Below are 8,639 nucleotides of genomic sequence, written 5' to 3'. Positions count from 1 at the left end.
ATCAAAAACTATTTAAAATGAATTAAAAATAACCAGAAAAGAGAAAATTCACAAAAAATATCAAATGATGAAATAAAAAATATTAAAAATCAGAAATAGAAACTAGAATTTATTTGGGAAATAATGCAATTGGTCCCATATTTTTTGGATTAAAAATGAGAGAGATATGATTTTTTGAAATAAAAGGAATTAAAGAAAATAAAAATTAGAAAAAACCAGGAGCGTCTGATGGAACTCATTAATTGACGTGGCAACATCTAATGGTCCAGGAGCGCGTTCCCACGGTAGGCCTTAGTCCACGCGTAACATAATGAATTAATGAAAGTAAACACAATGCATGGCTGAGATTAAAACGTGGGATGTACATCCAACGGTCAGCATTCAAACTGGAGAGAGGCGGCCATCGGAGCCACCTTCTTCTCTGGTGAGCCTGCAAATTTCGGCCAAACTTGCAGGTTTTTAAACCTCCAAGAAAATACACGATCCTTATAACAAAATGAAGATGGGGTGATGTACATCACCCCTGTAACCTTGAATCACACTCAAGATCCCTATAAATGGAGAAATCTGAGGTGGAAGATTCAGGTATGAAAAATGCAGATCAAGGAAAAGCAAAATTGAAGCTACCACTAGCTTGCCTCTCAAGTGAGAACTTCAGAAAACATTAGATCCAAGCAAAACAGTCCATGGATTAAGAGAATCGAAGAAATTACCAGTTGGAGTGCAAGCTTGAGTTCTGGTGATTTGAGCACGATGCCTCGCTTGCCTTGCTAAAACAGAAGTTCTATGGATCAAGGTGAAGAGGTCCAGGAACTTTTAGATCTAAGAAAACAGTCGAGGAAACTGAATTCTAGATCTGAAATTTTTAGAGAAAAGACAGAGTTCATTTGGTATGAGGGTGGGGATTCAATTCAGCAGAGGTTCGGGCACCTTCAGGTTGAAGAATTGAGAGGGCAAAGCATTGTATTTATAGATGGAGGGAGTTGCAAGCATCATCAAACTCGTGTGCATGGGAGAAGAGGGCCTCCATGCATGGGCCTCTACAGGCGCATGTAGGGCCCAATTCTGATTGGAATTGCAAGATATACATCACCAAATATGAATTGGACGTGCATATTGGATGTTAATGGATCCTGCATGGCAATTGGAATGATTTTCATAAAATGCACTATTTCATTGAAGCCTTCGAAAATGCCATGTCCAAAATCAAAATGCAAGCTTATGAGTAATGGTTGGAAAGCTTATTGCATAAGGAACAAATGTCATGTTGATCAAAACTTCATTTGGGCCTTGGAAATTAGTGAAATTTTATCTTGAAGGGTGATGTGCAAAACATGTCAAGGCAAGGTTTCTAAAATTGCCAACTTTCAAGCCCTACTATTTTGATGATGCAAGCTCCAAATGGAAAAACCTCCAACATCAAAGTTGTAGATCTTTTCAAGACAAACAAAATGGACTTAAATTTTGCATCATTTGGATTTTTGATTAAAGAGTTATAGGCACTTGAAGTTGGACTTAAATTTATCACATGTATTTCATTTGAGATTTTGAAATTTTGTTCAACATAAAATTTGAATTAGACATCTTAAGCTTTCCAATGAATTTGATCCCACCTCAAAATCACAAACAATTAATGAGTTATGTCCTTGGGAAGTTGACCCGAAATTAGGGTTTCAATCAAAATGACCTATATTGTATTGAAATGGAAGATGGTCTTCCAGGTTTCAAATCAATTTTTGATGAACATGAAAGTTATTCATATTGTCCTTAAGAACATTTTTGCTTTTGTAACCATCTCCATTTGACCAACACATAAAACGTTAGTTCTCAATGCATTTCAAAATAGTCAGATGAATTAACTGATCAACTTCTCAAGCCCATGACTCATATCTTGATGAATTGATGATTGAGGATACTCAAATAAGTTCAAATATGCATGAAATGGTGAATTAAAGAACTTCCCTTGATTATATTTGACCATGGGCTGAGGTTGCTTCATGAGCAAGGCATTGTGGTGCACAGATGAATTAGGGTTTCTCTAGGGAACAAACCTCAAACCCTTTGACTTGCTTTGATCAAACATGATGAATTGAGACATTAGGGGGAATATTTGATGGATGATAGCTTTGGGAACCATTACCATGCTTTCTTTCATCTCCTCTTGACCATGCCCTTGTACCAATGACCTCCTTGAAGCTTTTGACCTTGTGATTGCTCAAGCTACAAACAAAAAATGTTAGTGACATGTTTTTGTGCTTTTGGTTAGTAAACAAAATAAGAAGAGCAATGATATACAATTCAAGCATGCTTGGTGATCTCAAACCATTCACAAGGAGTCCCACCCAAAGGCAAAGGGGAACCAAGATGTTCAAAGATCCTTGAGGTTATGCAATGCAATGCTATGATGCCATGAGGGATCTTAGGGACAAAATTGGGGTCTTACAGGTCTTTAGCACTGGTGTCTCCTCTTTGAGATCTTTAGGCACAAAAATAAACACACAAAAACATTGCCTCCTATCGAGGTCTTCCAGCTAAGGAAGCGGTAAAATGCGGGAAAAATAAAGGGATCAAGAGATCTACCGCACGGATAAAAATCTGAAGTAATAGCAACTAACGACACAAGAAACCCGGAGATCCCTCAAGCTAGCACCAATAAAGAAAGCGAGTCAGTACAGGTAATCGGAATAAACCTTCAGGTGGTATCCCACAAATAAAGTGGAATACCAAGCAAGCCATCTCTTCTAAAGTCAGGTGAGCCCTCACAAAAACTCAACAAACAGGTTAGAGTAACAGGATGGAATCAGGAGAAAACAATGCCATGACGAACATAAAACAGATTAGAGCAAACAGAAAAAACAACTGCTGTCGTGATCGTTGCTGCTTCGCTTAGCAAAGCTTCGTTGCGTGCTCGCCTAGCGAGGTGCTAGCGAGCGCCTGCGGGTTCTGGGTTCTTCATGGACAACAGTATGATCTCAGAAGCCCCAAACCCCGTGGTCTCCATTTTAGAAATTAGGTGATTAAACATTCAAGGTATTGTTTTATACATTCATGCATATCTAAACCCGTGGGCAAAACCTAACGATACCTCATACATTCAGAGAATTCAAAGTGAAAGCATAGAGTAATGGGAATGAGGGCAAACCTGATTAGAGAGATCGATTAAAATCGAATGGCACGAATGGGTTTGCAAAGCAATGTTAGGGTTTGCGTGAGACGGAGGTGAAAAAGTGTGTGAGTCAAGGTGAACTTTTCAGAGTTGTCTGGAGGTTGCTGCAGATTAGTTCGTCTCTCTCCTTCTTTCCCTCTTTTTCTCCCGGGTTTTGTTCCACTGAAACTCTAGTATTTATAACCTGATTTTCGTGGCTTGGTGGGCTCAAATGAGGGAAACTCAAGCCCATAACTTTCTGTTATTTTTCTTAAAACGTGTGGGCTTCGCCTAGCGAAGGATCTGCTCGCTTAGCGAGCATGACAGTTCAGATTCGCTAGGCGAACCATTCTGCTCGCCTAGCGAGCATGACAGCTCAGGAACAGATTTTTGCTCCTTCAAGATTAGCGTTCTAAATGATGAATAGACCCCATTTGAACCTGTTGGAAGTAACTTAAGTCTTTCTCTTGTGTTGACTGATCACCCGGATAGAATCCACAAAGTGTCTTGGATGATGTTCAAGCTTCTTGGATCTGATTCTGATTGACATGATGAAATGCAATATGAAATGTTAAATGACCTAAAAATGAATGCATGAATGAGGAGGGCAAATTTTGGGGTGTTACACGGTGATATTGGGGACTTCATTCCAAAGTTTAACCACAATCATCGAAGCAAGTGTAGCAAGAGCATCCACCATCCGATTCTCATCTCGAGGAATGTGATGGAAGTCAACCTCAGTAAAGAACGTTGAAATCCTCCTCGCATAATCTCTATATGGAATGAGGCCCGGCTGATTCGTCTCCCATTCACCCTTAATCTGATTGACAACGAGGGCCGAATCACCATATACATCAAGATGCTTGATCCTTAGATCAATGCATTCCTCCAATCCCATAATGCAGACCTCATACTCAGCCATATTATTCGTGCATTTGAAAGTTAGCCTTGATGTAAAAGGAATATGTGTGCCCTGAGGAGTAATAATCACTTCCCCAATGCCGTTTCCATACTGATTTACAGTGCCGTCAAACACCATACTCCATTTGGAACCAGGTTCTGGCCCTTCATCGAGTGTAGGTTCATCACAATCTTTCATTTTCAAATACAGAATTTCCTCATCCGGGAAGTCATACTGAACTGACTGATAATCCTCGATTGGCTAATGTGCCAAATGGTCAGCCAAGATACTACCTTTAATAGCCTTTTGAGCTCGGTACTCAATATCATACTCAGACAACAACATCTGCCAACAGGAAATCCTCCTTGTTAAAGCAGGCTTCTCAAATATGTACTTGATTGGATCCATTATGGATATCAACCAAGTCGTATGATTCAACATATACTGGCGTAAGCGCTTAGCAGCCCAAGCCAAAGCACAACATGTTTTCTCAAGCATTGAGTATCGAGACTCACAATCAGTGAACTTCTTACTTAAGTAGTAGATGGCATACTCTTTCTTTCCTGATTCATCTTGCTGACCAAGGACACAACCCATTGAATCTTCAAGAACAGTCAGATACATGATCAAAGGTCTCCCTTCCACAAGCGGAGACAGAATCTGAGGCTCGGACAGATACTCTTTAATACTGTCAAAAGCTTTTTGGCAATCTTCAGTCCAATCATGAGACTGATCTTTCCGGAGGAGCTTGAATATTGGCGCACATGTGGCAGTCATGTGGGATATGAATCTGGAAATGTAATTCAAGCGGCCAAGAAAACCTCAGACTTGCTTCTCAGTTTTGGGCACAGGCATCTCTTGTATTGCTTTGACCTTTGCAGGATCAACCTCAATACCTCTTTCACTGACGATAAAGCCCAATAACTTGCCAGAACGGACTCCAAATGTACACTTGTTGGGATTCAAACGAAGCTTATACTTCCTCAAGCGCTGAAAAAGCTTCAACAAGTGCTCTACATGTTCAACTTCCGTTCTTGACTTAGCAATCATATCATCGACATATACCTCGATCTCTTTATGCATCATATCATGGAACAAAGTAGTCATAGCCCGTTGATACGTGGCTCCGGCGTTCTTTAAACCGAAGGGCATCACACGATAACAGAATGTTCCCCAAGGTGTGATGAATGTTGTCTTCTCCATATCCTTGGGTGCCATTTTGATCTGATTATATCCGGAAAATCCATCCATAAATGAGAAGACTTTGAATTTAGCTGTATTATCTACCAACATATCAATATGTGGTAGAGGGAAATCATCTTTCGGACTAGATTTATTCAAGTCTCTATAGTCCACACACATCCGGACTTTTCCATCTTTCTTAGGCACGGGCACAATATTGGCCACCCATTGAGGATATGTAGAAGTCACCAAAAACCCTGCATCAATTTGCTTCTGAACTTCCTCTTTGATCTTCACTGCCATATCAGGATGAGTTCTTCTGAGCTTCTGCTTCACAGGCACGCACTCAGGCTTTAAAGGCAAGAAATGTTGCACAATATCAGTATCTAAATTTGGCATGTCTTCATACGACCAAGCAAAGACGTCGACATATTCTCGTAGCAACTCAATCCACCCCTTCTTAACAGATTCTTCCAGGAGTGCTCCAATCTTCACTTCTCGCACACAATCCTCAGACCCCAAGTTGACTGTTTCCAGATTCTCAAGATGCGGCTGAATGATCTTCTCTTCATGCTCAAGTAAACGGGTAATCTCATCAGGAATCTCTTCAACATCATCCTCTTCCGCCTCAAATACAGGGAATTCAAAATTGGGAGATGGTGTTGGGTCATTATGTTCAATGGGTTTAGAAATCAACCTGCATAATGATTTTGGATATGAAAAGCTTTAGAATTCAAACAAGGCAAATCATTATGCAGATGAAAAGATTAATTTTATTCTATTTTTAAGGTTTTATGTGATCACCAACTTCATGCAAAAAGCAAAAATGGATAATAATTGGAAAAACAAACATTTAACATGAATTTATTGAATGAAAACATCATTATATTTATGTGCCAACAATGTCATCACTCCTCCTTTTGGCATGGTGTAGTGGTGTATTCGTCACTTTATGATTTATTTATTAAACCAAAAGCAAAGCATACAATGAATCGAGTCGCCACCGCACTTCTATTTATCCAAAGGAATGGCTAGAAAGCGAACAAAAGCCTAAGAAGTTTTACACAGAAAACTAATAAAAGATCAGAGATCTGGGTAAGGGGTTAATTACGCAATGGGAAGGTGTTAGGCACCCAAAACGTCCTAGGTACTCCTAGGGAGCCCTTTTCACAACTTGTTGTACGAATGTTATTTGTTTATGAAATATTTATTGTGCAAACATGATTGAAGGGATGAGAAAAGAATGTACAAATTATTTACATTTTTGTGTTTGGATGGATGAAACCCATTACCTACGTACCTTTTCATGAAAGATAAGGATCAAAACACCGTTGTTCGGCTAAAAGATTTCAAAAGTGAATGAATTGATTTTAAACAAAAGCCTTAAGGTCTTTCGTTATCAAAGGGAGAAAACTCAACCTATATCAACAACAAGTCCACCATGTGAGAACAGCTTCAACGTGCTAGTGAGGGGTTAACCCTATAATAAGCAAGGAAGTCTTACAATTCAATCACTAAGGACAAAAGGTGAGATTCACATCAACCACTAAGATAACTCAGATCTATGGCTAATGCATGAAAATTTGATTAAGAAGTGATCATTGGAATCACAAAAGACAATTGTCTGAGTGGAATTAACCAATTAGAATTATTCATAAAATGAAGTCAAAGTTGACATTAAAGTTCATTCACTATGAGTATTTATGAAAGCAAGTTTGAAAATCAAAGGCATAAGGCCTAGGTTTCTAGTTTAAAAAACAAGTCAAAATGTTTGCACAATAGTTTTTCTGGTTTTTGGGTTAAGGATGAAAATAAGGTTCAAAGTTATGCACAAAAGGGTTAGGGTTAAGGCCACAAGAATAGGAGTTGCTTTCTCAAGATCATAGAGATGATCCAAGGAAGTTCCTTTGGAATAAGGCAACACAAAGCAGTAAGCAAGTAAAACATGGTATCAGAGATAACCAAAACAAAGATGGATACCAGATGCCAATCAATGGACTTATACTAGACTCACAAAACAAATATGGATACCAGATGCCAATCTATGAACTTATACTAGTCTCACAAAGCAAAGAAAACATGGATACCAAATGCCAATCTATGGACTTACACTAGTCTCATAAAGCAAACAAAACATGGATACCAGATGCCAATCTATGGACTTATACTAGTCTCACAAAACAAAGAAAACATGGATACCAGATGCCAATCTTATGGACTTATACTAGTCTCACAAAGAAAACAAAACAATAAGCAATAGGAAACAAGTTACCAATAAATGGTCTTACACTCGACTCCTACCATATCACAGGAAATAACTACCAATCAATGGACTTACAATTGACTCCTCAATGGACAAAACAAAATGTCACAAAGTATGAACAATGATTATGAAATGATATACAATTAATGAAGACAAATGCACAAAGGCACACACAAACAAATATGCACAGATGAACCAATAAGCAATCAAGCAATCAGTTATCACACACTATACACAACCAATGGGGCTTCACACAAAGGGTAGGCTTTAGTCAAGGGGTCATATCAACCTTGACAAACAAGCCATTGTATCAGTGTAAACAAAGGCTCTTAACCACTAACATTGAGAGTTAGGGTGAGTAGATGAAATGGGAAATGAGGATTAGACCTCATAGCTCTTAACCCTGGCCTAGGTGAGCTTGAATCAAAGAAAATGTGGGGGTTCAGAATGAGGGAACCCTCTCCACTGACAGACACAACAAGAGTTTGGGTTTTTATTCAAAATGCATCAACACTTAGTGGGAGAAAGATGAAGGACTCAATGAATAGCAGGGGATGGATTACACATCCCTTTTATCTGCCAATTGCCTCTTAAGAGGACTTAACCGGCTTGGCACAAAATTAAACAAGCAAAAACATGGTCTCTTAAGGAGGGCTTCAGACAGGTGCCTACCAAATGGTAGGTCTTCCAGACTACATGAAGTTCAAGAAATTTACCTAAGTGGTATGCCAACCATAAGCAAAGCAAAGCAACTCAAATAATGAGTTAAAGCTACTAAGGTACCTGTAAGAAAAGCTAAAACATCAGTAGGATATTTAGACAAACAACCAACAGTTAATAACAGTCAGACAACCATTATACACAATGAGTAAGCCATAGAACTCAAGTGAGTTAGCCATCCAAAGACCTACAACACCAAGGGTTAGTAAACAATGCAAATAACCAAGCTCAAATGATAAGGCAACATCATCCATGTAGATGAATGCTTGATCCTGAAATTCAAAGCCCAAATTGTAAGAACAAACCACTAGGGCAAAGCCTAGGGTCAAAGGTGAAGTAAAAAATCAAAACAGCAAAGGATATTCAACACAAAGCAACTTAAATCCAATGAGAACATGTCACAAAAAGTGCCAAATCAAAATCATTAA

This window comes from Lathyrus oleraceus, chromosome 5, assembly GCF_024323335.1.
Source record: "Lathyrus oleraceus cultivar Zhongwan6 chromosome 5, CAAS_Psat_ZW6_1.0, whole genome shotgun sequence".
Classification (NCBI taxonomy): Eukaryota; Viridiplantae; Streptophyta; class Magnoliopsida; order Fabales; family Fabaceae; genus Lathyrus; species Lathyrus oleraceus.
This window is presented reverse-complemented; position numbering follows the sequence as displayed.